Source organism: Chamaea fasciata, unplaced genomic scaffold (genome assembly GCF_029207755.1).
Source record: "Chamaea fasciata isolate MVZ Bird 193981 ecotype frontalis unplaced genomic scaffold, bChaFas1.0.hap1 SCAF_7, whole genome shotgun sequence".
NCBI lineage: Eukaryota > Metazoa > Chordata > Aves > Passeriformes > Sylviidae > Chamaea > Chamaea fasciata.
In genome coordinates this window covers 9,032,485-9,046,890 of record NW_027094092.1, presented here as the reverse complement: position 1 = coordinate 9,046,890, position 14,406 = coordinate 9,032,485, and the positions used below count along the sequence as shown (strand labels likewise).

Genomic DNA, 14,406 nt, shown 5'->3' with positions numbered 1-14,406 from the left:
TGGCAAATATAAAGACAGGGTGAATTGGAGTCAGGTGGTTATGCAATCTAAGAGGGAGTCTTGATACTAAAATACAAAACACAAGGTTGGCTAACAAGTACCAAAACACAAGGTTAAGCACTGATAAGGCTGAATCTATTTTTTTACTGAGAAAAACAGAGAGAGTCTAGGACAATGGAGACAGGAAAGACACAAAAGTTTAATAAACTGACCCAGGCACTAGAGCATTTATAGAGCTGTGTACACACATCAGCTTCCTTTAATATGCCGATAAACAGAAAATTTAGAAAAGCAAAAGTGCATCAAGTTTTACAGGATTTACCTCAGCAGCAGTATTTACTAATTGGCATAACCCCTAAGTCTTTCACTTAGATGTAGTCAGTATTCAAAACTTGTATTGCGGTTGACAAAATGGCTTTCCTTTTCCAAAGAAAGTGTTGCTGAAAATTCCTGTTACACCAGAAACAAGTAATGGAAGAACATTATGTACTCAGACCTACTTGCAATCAACTTATCTGAAGCTTAAACTAAAAGCTTAAGTTGGTTTTGTTTTTGTTTTGACTTAAATACAAATAAAAATCTAAATAAAAGCTTCAAAAGTCAGGATTAATTCAGATGAAACTCCCTCTGGTGGCAGGACAGCAGCTATACATATTCTAGACTGAGAACTGCGGTAAGATACCTTTCTACTATGGTTCAAACAATTCCGTCTTCTCATGTGTTTATTTTCCACTCTCTAGTTCCCTGACAAACATATAGTTGTGGCAACCTCGTTTATCATCTCTACTATTCCAACCTGCAGTCACTGAGAACCTAATATATTATAATGTGAAGGAAGCAAAGAGTTTTTATTCAGTCTGTAAGCATTTCAGGGCATATAAAATCTGAAATGTTGAATCCTAGATTTCACCTGTGGCTTAAGGTGAATTGATCATTAATACCACATCTGTGCTACACGGTGGTCCTTGGCAAAAAAATTTTGCCAGGCAAATATTCAGATTTTACAAACCAAAGGAAGGCTGAAATATCGTTCTCCAAGCACACAAAGGTTATTCAGCAAGAAGAGAATTTGTCTCACTGTTTTTTTGACTCATCCACACTTTGCTGTGCACAGCTACTGTAATTATACTTATTCCTCTCTGTGTTACATGTGCTAATGTAATTTCTGGTAGTGTATGGTAGTCATCCATAATTCACTCCTGCCATTCTAACAGAAAACTTTATGCCCGTGGGGCTGAAAAACACAGTTGGTTTTTGAATATACCAGATGAATGTCCAAACCAGTGGATTAGAGTCATTTTCCTTAATCTTGACTCTGTTAACAAGTCTGTACAACAAAACATGCTTAATAGCAAGAGATTCCGTGGGGTAGGAGATATTCTCAAGCAATAGCTCTTAACTCATCATTTCTGCTGGTCTGACATTTCTCTCTTCCCAGGTTAATATCCTTGTCATTGCCTTACATAGATAACCTTGTTCCAATTCTCTCTTGTTTTGGTCACAATATAAGCAATCATTTTTATAGAACAAAAAGATCTCTAGAATAGCAAACTTCTTACTAAAAGAATCAACGTCCAATGATTAACATTAGCTCTTGAAAATAAAGTTGGGCTCTCAGTTTGAATGATATATCTGTTATTCCAGATATGAATCAAAAAAAGTCAGTGACTGTGAACGTCTAAATGGTGGATAAAACACGCACAAAAAATATTGCTGGGTGTTCCCCAAATGAGAACTTTGTTCATCTTTCTAACTAGTCTGTGTCCAGGAGGAGCAATTCAAGGCAGCTCCATGAGGTACTGCTGTGAAATTCCATCTCTTCCACGCTGCTGTGTGCTGGGAGAGCCAGAAACAAGGCACGAATACTTCCTGGAAAGCATTTAACAACGGAAGGAAGGAAGAACACACTTCTTCACCTTAAATCAAATCAAAATACCATGTTCCAGACCTTATTCACAGATGACTGCACCTAGCAAATTGGATGATCATTTTATGGTGAGCTACAGCCATGGGTATCTTATGGCAAGAAGCATCCTGCGGCCAAGGAGCAGCACCAAAGATGAGCATCACTGAAAGAATGATTGCAAGCAAAGAAGAAAGAAATTACACAGGATAGCATCTTCCTATGGGGATTGTATTCTTTTGTGTGCTTTTTAAACCCAAGACAAAACCTCTGAAAATGTCAGAAGCTAATTTAAAAGAAATGAAAATGATTTCTAACTTGTCATATCAAATCCTTACAGAAAAGCATCTCTGTTCATTGTATAATGCCTGCAATACCTAAAGATCTTCTCAATTATATTTGTTTTCCAGTTGATTTTCCTCATCTAAGAAAGAAATGCATTGCTATCTAAAAATAAATGCTTCTGACAAGTTTTTTTCTCTTTTTAAATGGCATCATAACAGCAACAAAAAATCTTGAGCCATTAACTTCAGTGCAATTTTTTTCTTATAATGGGCAAACTGAACATTTTGGGATTAGGTCCATAGAATTTGCACCACCATCAGATTCAGATGGATAAATATTTTTCCCTCTGAATGATATTGTAATACTTCCAAAGGGAACATGCTGGAACTGAAGGATGACAGGATCAGCAACAACCCACAGAGGTCTGATGTGAAACTTTTTATATATTCAAATATTAAATTTCAAATACTTGCAGACAAAGAGACGGGAGCATACAAAGATGACATAAAGTACTTTCTTCTTCCCAGGGGTAAATGCTGGACCCCAGGAGACTGCTGTGACAGCACCAATCCCCTGAACCATCAATTGCTGTTCCAGAAAGCAGGAAATCTAGTTTTGCTAGGATGGAAAAGGGAGAATACGTGGCTCTGCAGGAAAAGCAGAAGGTCAGAAGCAGGGAAAACCCTTTACTGCTACCATGTCCTCATCTGCTTCTTAAGGGAAACGCACTGAAAATTCCAAGAAGAGGAAAATGTATTCTGAGCTGGCTGGGAAGAGAGTGATAAACAAACATAAGGGTAGGAGGGAAGGCCTGTTCAGGGAGGAATGGAAGGAAGGGTGATATCAGGATCCAATGGAAGGGGAAGGGATCTGGGTAAGAAGACCTAGGCAGCACCAGTGGGATGAGAAGAAAGAACAGAGGTAAAGAAGGCTCTGGGAAGTAGATTTACATGCCAGAGGAATTCTTGGGGGGAAAAAATTTTGAGATTCACATGAAACACTGTACATTATATGATAGTAAACTGACATGAATCATTATTCAGATTATAGATAATTTCACTCTATGTAGAAGGATGAGACTGTAACGAGAAATTAACAAAATAAAAGCAGTAAAGTATGAAGGAAAGTAGAGAGAGACCTTGTTTTTCTCAAATCATATTTTTACTTACAGAGAGGAAAACATTTTCACTCTGAAATATTAAGAAAAACAATTCAGAAAAAAAGAGTCTCAGTTAAAGGAAACTTTTGGAAACTTGTTTTCTTTCCTGTCACTTTTCCTTGTTCCAACTACACTCTCAACATCTGAATGTGTATTTTAGACATACATGTCTAACAAGCCCTAACTATTGAGTGTGCCCATCACATATAAGAATCACTACCCTGCCAGCTCTGGTATCTAAGTCTCATTCAGGCTCTGTACTGGAAGATATTTTTATTTAAGCCTCTTGCCATCAGAAGAAAAGTTTTACTTCTGGTCATGTTGACAACATAGCAGGACAGCTGGAAGGTAGTCTAGAAACAAAGCTGCTAAAGACCAAGGCTGACTAGACCACATCAAAGCAGTGCCTTTTGAATTCACAAGAGTGAAAAATTAGAAAAGAATTAGCAGGAGAACAGGTTAGGTTTTTATATCTGGGCGACATGAAATTGTACACGAGATAGTTCAGGTTTAAGGATAAGAAAGTACAAATGTAGGTAGGAAAGAAAAATTAAGTTAAGGTCAGGTTGCTCTGACAGGAGTTAAATACTTCACTATTATGGACTGTAACATTAAGGCAATTGTGATCCCCTTCCTCTTCATGGTTCCTGCCAGTTATTTTGCATTTTGAAACAGCAAAACAGGGCCCTAGCCAAGCCATTTGTTTGGATTTGGCTCAGACATGTCTACACCCTGCTGCACCAACTTATTTCACTGGCAAATTGATAGCACCTTGAAACGTACCACTGGAAATAATTTGTTGCACAAAGCCAAGATCACTTGGCCAAGTTCACAACATGTAATAAAATTGAGGACAGTCTCTGCACATTTTTCATACAACTCACCCCAAATCCTATTTCCTGACACAGCCGCTAGATAAGCAACTGCTGAGGTGTATAGTGTAAAAACACAGAGCAATATTCCTGTTGTTAATAATTTTATCATTGAAACTTGAATTGATAGATTATCATTGGACTGTTGCAATCAAATTAACTGTGAGTATTGACAAGGGGAACTGTTCTGGAAGAGTAGTTGATGACAATGCTTATCCTATCACTGTCTGGGCCTGGTTTTTTACCTGTTTTAACACCAGCAAGTGTTAGGAGTCCACACAGGTAAAGTTCCAAATCCAGCTGCTCACACAACATGCAGACATGGTCACTGCACTTGATGCACCACATTATCACAGCAAGGAACATAACTATATGTCAGGAGTTCATTGTGAGAGAAAAGCAATAGAAAGAATTACAAAATCCCAAGCTCTAAAAACAATGAATGACACTAATAAGAAAAAAAAAAAATAGTGGAAGAATACAGGAGACATGTGAAATGGGTTTCTCAAAGTGTAAAAATGTGCCCATGAAGCAGCATAGGAGACTGACCATCCTTCAGGACGCGACTGTAATAAAGTTGCTGTTCTTTGGAGGAGGAAGCTCTCTTGGATGGTTTCGTAAGATGCACCACAATTAAACAATATTAATAATAAATTCTCCCCTATCTGATAAGAGTGCTATAAGGATCAGTGTTAAAAAAGATTGATTAAAGCGTGTGCTGCAACTGCTGTTAACCCTGAAAACATATGCAGTTGCACTGTATTAGAGAATATCAGCCCCAATCTAGCAGCAAAGCAGGATCTTGAAAACTAATTCAGAACAAATATTATCAGATGTCTGCAAAAAACATTACAGCAGAAGAAGAAAAAAATCTTTGAAACATCAGTTCTGGGGCATGCAGATAGAAAAACAATGATGGACACAGACCATTGGCATTATTAAAGGCTGTAGTATAGAGATACTAAAACACAGTCAGAAATATTATTTTAAAATGACATGGATATTCATAAATACAAGGTAGAAGAGAAATGCTTTGCCTGTTTCAACTTTCATTTGAGCATGACAGGAAATGTGTGGGGAGGATATCAATTTTACAAATAGAAACAGAGGGATGAAGCTTAAGAACTTCGTTATTTTGTGAAAGTACCAAGGATATGAAGAAAAAAAAAGGCAAAATTAGGTAGGCCAAGGCAAAGTTAGCTGATGCAGATGGTGCCTTGCTGGCTAATGATTGATAACAGCAGCAATTACTGACAGTTCTAAAAAATTCTTTCCATTTTAGTTCTCAATGTGTCAGACTCAGGAAAATTAAATCACATCAAAAGTCACAGACTTATTACTGAAAGGTCAACTTTTATGAAACTTTTCCTCAAAAGTTTTACTGAAGAGATTAAATAAGCCTACTCCATTAACTTGAGTCAGACAAATTTTAGGGGAACATCAAGCAAAGATGGGCTAAGAACTATTGTACAAGACACAAGGCTTTGCTTCTATTTCCAAAGATCGCTTGGAAATCAAAATGTAAATGGCCTTGAATATTCATATAAATCAAGACTTTTATCAAAATATGCAGATGTGCTTTGAACTAAAAAATGAAGTAGCATCATTTGTCTTAATTAATGTAGGAATGGTTCAGGAAAGCCAGTGTTACCCCTCCTCTGTAGTGTCACATTGACTCCTCCAGTGCACGCTTTGGAACAGATGGGGCAGGGGATGAGCAAATTCAGAGCCAGAATCAGCCCACTGCACTAACAAACCTTGATACTGTAGCTTCTTCAGTAATCCACAGAAGAGCATGAAAGAAAATATGATCACTGACTCCTTGTGCAACCAACTGGTTTTAAAAGCCTAGCCAAAAAGTATTGTCTGTTTTATACTAGCTCATTTCTTGATCCACGCACAGTTCAAACTTGTGAAGCCCAGACTATGTCTCTGAGAAGCTGTATATGATTGTGTTGGAGAACAGTGAGAAAACTAAGGTTTAATCCAAAAAAATGAAGACTAGACTTAAAGGCCTAGCTTGGGAAAAAAACAACAGGATTTCTTGAAAAATAAACCTATTGATGTACTTGAAGTACCACAGTTTGTTTACCAGATTACACAAATATCACTTTGTCTCCTTTACAATACATTGGGCTATCAACAAGTGCCTATCTATTCATCTTTTATGTTTGAAGATAAGGATAAGCCCAGTAATCTCAAGCATTTGACAGGTACACCAATACCAACTATTTTAGCAGACTGACTTACCTGAAAATATAACCCAAAGGAAACTATCCAAAAGTGTAGGATAAGTGATGAATTCAGCAATCAGGAAAATTCTTCAATTAACACTCGAGGATTTCAGAATTTAGGAAGCTATCCAATTAGTAACTACCATGGTACACTTTTGCCTCTTTTCACATTTAAACTGGTGTGAAACTGTAGAACTTTTAAAATGAAAGAAACGAAAAATGACAAATGACAAATATATTATGCAATTGAATGGATATTTAAGAGGGTATAGTTAGAAGGCCCAACTAGTTTGTCTTCTGCTGAACAATACAATTCACAATTCATGAAAAGAACTGTGTTATGGACAGTAGCAATTATTTCAAGAAAAGAGATTTAACTCTTATTAGAGACACATAGGTCCTGTAATGTATTCAGCCAATTGACAGGAAAGGAGAATTAAGATTCTGAGAGGCAGCCACTGAAAAAATGTTCAAATGACAAATTGAATCTACAGATATTACAGAATTATGTGCTGGCCTCTTAGTGTTACACGTTGGCTTTCCTACCTGAAATCAGAGGTAAACAGCAAAAGAAGAAATGTTATTGATGGCAATGGTAGGCAACTTCGAAAGGAGATGAATCACCTTCCACTTTGAGTGCTTTTAGGTATTCTCCTGAAATTTTAAATATATTTCCCAGCCAATTAACATTTTAATTTATTGTTACATTTTTCTTATTTATTGCTTCTATTCTTTTTCACTCTGTTCCTCACAGACTCTGTTTTTTTCTATTTAGAATCTGTACAGGAATTATTAGATTATATTGATTTCATTCTACTATTCATACTTCTGATCTTAAAGTACTGATTTTTAGATATTTTTTTTTTTGTCACCTTACTTTTTGCTCAACAGTTACAATTCTGTTGGATGTGGCTGAGGGTGCCTGCGTATTTAATGACTCCTGCTGCTCCTGGATGCTTATCATGTTTGCAGAGCTCACACAACTGATCTGTATGCCCAGGCTGAGCTCTGTACAGAATGAACAGGCCAGCTGGGGTAGCCCTGACAGCTCTGCCTAAGGGCTCCTCTGGGTGAGGAAATAAGTGCTGCATTACTCAGGCAGGATCTGGGATAGGGATCAGCTATGGCTAGGGACTGGGAAAGGCTGGAAACCACACACTCACTGTACCTCACTCAGTTGCGTGGAGAAATTGCGAAAATGAGAAGGAAATTGAAGGGCTGCAGCAGACAAGAGCTTCCACCCCTCAGTTTTATTAGAACTAGAAGCAAGAGTGTATTGAGCAGTACTGGGTCAAGACTGACATCATCCAGTATTTAATTTACCTCCTGTGCTGCCTTCCAGCATATTTCAGTGTTTTCACATCCTCTGGGGTACAGGCCAGCACAGGCCAGACAACAGCTCCCTGAAGCACACAGCTGTGTTGGGAGATGGTATCAGCCAGTGCACAGCCCCAAGAAGCTGGGAAAACCTGTGTGTTTGGGTTGGGTTGGTTATTGCAGAAACCTTAGTCTTAATCACCTTCCTTTTCCCTTATGACCATCCAACAGGCTACCCTGAGACAGACAACCCTTCGTCTTGCTTGCTCTTAGAAATGCTGCTTTTCTCCTTGTCTTTAATCTCCACAGAAATTTGCACTTTCTTTTTTCCCTGGGCCATCTAACTTCACTAATTTCTGATTAGAAGTGTTACCTGTAAACCTATGCCTAGACCACTCTGTAAAATAAAAGGCCTTTGCAGCTTCATCTCTCTGCTTTTGCATGGGACAAGGAGAATGGGATTGATGGCAAAAAAAGGTCAAAGTTGGAAGCTGCATGAGGTTTTAAAGGAGGAAAACCTTCAGCCAAGGCATTGGAGCTAAACTGCAGAGTCTACTCAAGAAGACAAGCTGAAAAGAGATATGTAGCTTGATAATTTTATATCCAAGAAGCCAACATGGAAAGGATGCTTCCTTTTATGTTGTTTATAGGAGTGCTACATATGTGCACTGCAATGAATGGAAGCTTTGAAAACTAAATGTAGCTCTATCAAATGTACAGAATTTAACAATCATTTATAACAGCAAATGTGAAATATCTTCCTAAAGCTCATATTATAACTATTGCTATAACTGTCATCTCGACATGGAGAATTTTATGAACAGCAGAGAAGAACAAGGTCACTCAATACTGTCCTTATGAGCAGACAATCACTTGTACCATTATTTCTATTATTATCGCCAGCCTTCCAGCTACATAAGTTGTGCTTGAGTGTTGCAAGAAGTAACTTACTAATATGCGTACTGAGAGGTTTACCTTTTTCTAGACTTTTTTTACAAGAAAAAGCTGATCTCTTAATATCATTTAATACCCTTTGTAATGAAATATGTAATCAAGGACAGTTTAAAATGGGCATTTATGAAAGATGTACACGTCATTAAAAGCTACCTACAAGAAATTGTGGTTAAAAAAAATTTCTTGTGATGAAAATCTTTGCGTGTACCTCATATGTAACTGCAGGTTTTTTGTTCTCTTGCACTTTTATGGAATCTTTATCTTTCAGTTCTGCTTTACTGCTTAAGGTATTAATGAATACTATACTGAATTGAGCTGATTTTGTTAATATTTTTATTAGCTACTGAGCCCTCTGCATCATTTCAGTGCTCTGGCTTTTACACATCAGACTCAGTGACTCACTCTACAATCCTGTGTTAAAAAAATAATGTAATTTGACTTTATGTGAACTAGTTATCACGTTGGGATAATCAACAGACAACAGATAAAGACCAAAATGAAGCATTAGGCGCCAGCACCCCTATTGACACAGGAGAAAAGACTATCACCACCAGAGGGTACTAAACCCTGAGAAACCAAATTGACTATAAAAGGACAAGCGAAAACATTGATGCAATCACCAGAACGACACAGGAATTTAGTAAGATGATCCAATTTCTTATCTTAACATTGAAAGTTAAGAGCCAGAACTGATGGAGTGGCCTTTTCCTAACCCCACCCTATTCGGTAATCTGTTCTGTGAGTGGACCTATATCAACGCACAGCCCACAATTAAACACTGGACTTCACTCGGTGTTGTTTAGGAGCAGTTTAGCAAAATCAACGGAACTATGCCCATGGCAACATGACGAGAGCCAAGTATCAAGCCTCACACTTCGTTAGCGAGAAGATTTTGTACATATTCAACCATCCTTAAGAATCTCTCTACCAGCAAGTCCCCAAAACACATCAAAGTGATTTTTTTTCTTGTAGGGTTAGAGTTTTTTTGTTTTGTTTGTTTGATTGGTTGTTTGGTTTTGGGGAGGTTGTTTGGTTGGTTTTTGTTTGGGGTTTTTTTTTAATTTTTGTTTGGGTTTTTTTTAATTTTTGTTTGTTTTTTTGTTTGCTTGCGGGGTTGTTTGTTTGTTTGGGGGGGTTGAGTTTCAGAGAGGCTTGTTTTTGGTTTTGCGGGGTTGTTTTTTGGGGGAGGGTTGTTTTGTTGTTGTTGGGTTCGGAGGGTTGTTTGGTTTGAGTTTGAGGGTTTTTTGTTGTTGTTGGGGTTTTTTTTTAAGGGGTGGGGGGAGGGTTTCGGGGTGATGGGGCTTTTGGGGGGGTACGGTGGGGTGGTTTCTTTGAATTACCGCTTTAAGCAGGCTTCGATGGCAACTGCACACCGGGCAATCCAGTTAAGGGAGTGTAACTAGATTACAGAACTAAAAGGTCTGTCTGCTCCCGAGCGGGGATCCAGGCTGCCGATCAGGTTCCCTGGAGGTCCAGCAGCCCCCGCCGAGCGCTGCTGCAGAGGACACAGAGCGGTGCCCGGGATCAGCCTCGGGTCCTTCCGCGGTCAGCATGGCCGGGAGAGCCGGGACCACGCCCGGGCGCTTTCCTTCCCCTGGGGACATCGCAAACGGGGTGCCTGGGTTTACTTCTGCTATTGTCAATGTGTGGTAACGCTGGCCAAGAAAAACACGTATTTGTGAAATCATCTGTTTGTTTTGACTCCGTAGGTGTTTGTGGCTGTCTGCGCTGCATTTTGCAATTTCAGCTGACTAAAAAGTGATGACGTAGAAAAAAAATGCAGTGACTAATGATGAACTTTCTGCATACTTGGTAAAACTTTTTACTTCCTTTGAGAAGCGGTGGCACTCTGCCGCCTCTCACCACAGCTCTTTCTGACACTCCCTTTCCGTTTCCTGATGGATTTAGGGCTGTGCGGCAGCAGGCACAAAGAATCAGCTGTCTCTCAATACACAAATTCACATGCCCATCTGCAAGCCTTGCCGTGTTTCTGAGCCCCTGACCGTGGTGTTCAAACAGCTGGGTTTCCCTGAGGAACTGTGTGTAACGGGAAGCAAGAGTCAGATCCCAAACAGCCAGTGAGTAATGTGCAGGAAGAGTTCGTGAAGCACAGACCGAAACACTGACAAGCTGCCAATTCCCTTGGGCTTCCCCTTTCGACAATTACATTCTTTTCTTTGCAGTAGCAAGCTCCACAGGCGAGCACACGGCACCTCATCCATCCCTACCTCCTGCCTGGCTGGCTTCTCCCTCCCCACACCCACGGCAGCCCGCCGGCTGGGGTGGCAGCCCGGCATCAGGAGAGGCTGATCCCCCTCCACTTGTCTCCCACATTTCAGACGTGTTGAAACATTACCAGATGTTTTTGCCCAGGTGTGTTGGTTTGCACAGCCTGGCTTTTGGTAGCAGGGGGACACAGAGGTGGCTTTCTGTGAGAAGCTGGTGGAAGCTTCCACCATGTCCAGCAGAGCCAAAGGCTTATGGCTCTGAAAATGGACATGCAGCTGGTCAAGGCTGGAAAAATTAGAGAGGCTGGTAATATCTCTGTGATAGTATATTTAAGAAGAAAATCAAAACAAAGTGGGGCATGCACATTTTTTTCTAGGCAGAGAAGAGGAGGAGGTGAGAACTTGCTGGAAAACGACATGGAGACACCAGGGTCAGTGGAGAAGGAGGGGCAGGAGGAGCTCCAGGCACCAGAGCCAAGATTCCTCTGCAGGCCTTGGTGAGACCATGGTGAGGCAGCTGTGCCCCTGCAACCCATGGGGATCCATGGGAGATGCAAAGATCCACCCACAGCCCATGGGGATCCATGGAGAATGCAGAGATCCACCCACAGCCCATAGGGGAGGTGCCCAGACTGGAGCACCTTCTGGAGGAGGGTGTGATCCAGTGGGAGATGCAGTGGGAGAGAGGGGTCCTGCTCCCAGGCTGGAGCAGCCTGTCCTTGGAGAACTGCACCCCATGGAAAGAGACCCACGGTGCAGCAATCTTGGGAGGACTCTGTGCCCGTGGGGGGAATTCACATTGCAGCAGGTGCAGTAGGATTGCTGCTCGTGAGAGTGGAGCCACATTGGAGAAGTTCACGGAGAGCTGTCTCCTGTGGGAGGGACCCCACAGCCTCACAGGGAAAGGACTCTTCTCCTAGGGCAGAGGAAGAGAATGTTGGTTATGAACTGGCCCAAAAACCCCCACGCCCTGTCTGCTGGTGCTGTCAGTGGGAAGGAGAGAGGGGCTAGGGGGGAAAAAAGGTGGTTTAAGGGCTTATTTTACTTCTTATTATCCTCCTCTGTTTTGTTGGTAATAAATGCACTTTTTTACCTCTAAGTTGAGGCTGTTTTGCATTTGGAGTGTTTTCTCCTGATCCTTATCTCAACTCATGAAGCCTTCATTAATTTTTTTTTTCCTCTGTCGGGCTGTGGCATGGGAGGGCAAGCGAGTAACTTTTGTGGGTGCCTGGAGTTTGGCCAGTGTCAAACCACGACAGTTTCTTGGTGGAGGATGTGGACATCGATTCCGCTACCTCTCAGAAAAAACTCAGGTTATATTTTCAAAGATGCTTCAGCGCCAAAAGTTTTAGATAATCCTCTAAGTGGAATTTTTAAAGTTGGCATCTCAGGTTGTACGTTGGAATTTCTTTTGAACAGCCTTGGGGTATCTACCTCAGACAACAATAGGCACTGAGATGTCTTTGAAATCTTGTCCTCCAACCCCACCAATTTTCTGCATTTAATTTTTTTTTTTTTTTTTTAAATATGAAGGCCTAAAAATTAGTTGCATGGAGTGGAAAAGGCCAATCAATGGAAAGGAAGACTTTAGAAGAGATACAAAATACCTGCTCTCCTTTAGCACAAACAAAGGATTATCCTTTGCCACTGAATATACTGAGTATATTCCCTGCCAGCAATCTTGGTGATGCTTGCTACCTTTACCGACAGCCTTCTAGGAATTTTATAATTTTTTGGTTTATGTATGCACTGCATTAGAAATAGTGTTTGAACCCCAAAAGAAGAAATATTATGGTGTACCTGGCTACTTTATTAAAATTTTTAGGAATAAAATGGTCCTGCCATTGTGCGGTTTGCCGCCTCTTTGTAGAACTGACAGCCCCCCCAAACCCCAAAACAACAACATGATCATTTGTATTAATAGGTTGACGTAAGTCATACATCACATTATCAGCATTCCTTATTGAGAGTGAAACTGGAAGGTGGGAGGGAAAAAAGGTGTGTGCCCTTGGAAGGAAGTGTGGTCCTAGATCATTTGGGCAAACTGTGAAACCACCGAGTCAGACAATGGCTGTTTCAACTCAATATACAAGAAATTTCAACGCTGGGTATTGCACAGACCTCCTGTGTGCCTCCACAGATACCTCATTCTGGAAGAGCATCCTTCTGTCCCATCCCTATCACAGGCCATTGTGTAATTTGCACAAAGTCAGTGCCTTGTCACGCTATCAGCCTCTGCAATTACAGGGGTCATTAAAACCCTTTTTGGCATTCTGGCTGAGGTACTTACACAGCCTTAGGTATGCCTGGGTTCGCTGCTGGGTGGAGCTGGGGACAGCGAGCCTGCAATTAGGAGGAAAACTGAGCAATGCCCGTGGCAGTTCTTGCTGTTTCTGGTTCTTGTTGAATAGCAACTCTAATTGCATATTCTGTGGACATAAAAGCATTTATCCAAGATATGTAATGCTAGGAGGAAATTAAAGGCTTAGAAGAACAGATCTTTAACAGTCTTGTGACATGGTGCACTGTATGCAGTCACAAGCTGTTTCAGGGCACCTTTTGGTGCTCCAAGCCTATCCTCTTTGTTCCCACCATCCTGCTTTAGGACATTAAAACCCCAACTAATTTTAGGCTTTGGAGAGCAACCACACACATTTTTAGGTCTTGCTCCTGACTAAAAAAAAATACTTCTTGAAGCCGTTATGTTGCACAAATAAAGGCTTAGTACTGTATATAGAGCTGATAACAAGCCCAGCAACTCAACTGACTTACTTAACTTTTTATAAATAATTCCATGAATTCTTATTGGTCACGAAAGCGCTGTTGTGTTACAGTTGCCTAAGTAACAAAACTCCGTCAGTTTGGTGCATAAAACGGTCACTCAGGTAGTAGAAGATGAAAACACAAAAAGTTGATTTGAAAGAAGGCCTGAGCTTGTATTTTATGTATCTATATCTATATATTTAAATACATGTACTGAACAATGAGTTTTGGGAACTGTCTCAGATGATTGAAGGAAGCGGTAAGAAGCTAGGGCTGTTAGAGACATGGCAATGGTAGCAGCTCCAGGAGCAGGGACAGCAGCTGTGAACGGAGCCTCACGACTTAAGAGTTCAATTTTTTTCCCAGCAGCTTTTATGGGTCTGAGTTTTGGCTTTGTGATAAGAACAGCGTTGATAACAGAGGGCTGTTTCAGATTCCGCTGAGCAAGCAGTGCTTACGCAGCGCCCCAGGTCCGTTCTGCTCCTGCGGGCGCACCAGCAGGTTAGCAGGGGGGCACAGCCGAGACATCTGAGCCCGTATCACACATATCACGGACCCCGCTCTCAGGCACCCTACCCAGTTTTGGGGGTTGTCCCGCCCAGGCCAGCACAGCCGCTCATCCACCGCCCCCTCGCCGGTGCGGGGCGCGGCTCCGCCCCGCGGGCAGTGCGCATGCATGGGGTGGCCCGGC

At 41.1% G+C, this 14,406-nt stretch overlaps 1 long non-coding RNA gene across 1 annotated transcript; it reads left to right on the top strand.

Moving 5' to 3' along the window:
- Positions 1-10,447: 10,447 nt before the first annotated feature.
- Positions 10,448-11,982, top strand: LOC136291709 (uncharacterized). Its single transcript, XR_010721670.1, has 4 exons — positions 10,448-10,536; positions 10,633-10,802; positions 10,908-11,097; positions 11,330-11,982. It is a non-coding gene; the product is annotated as an uncharacterized lncRNA (long non-coding RNA).
- The last annotated feature ends 2,424 nt before the right edge of the window (positions 11,983-14,406 follow it).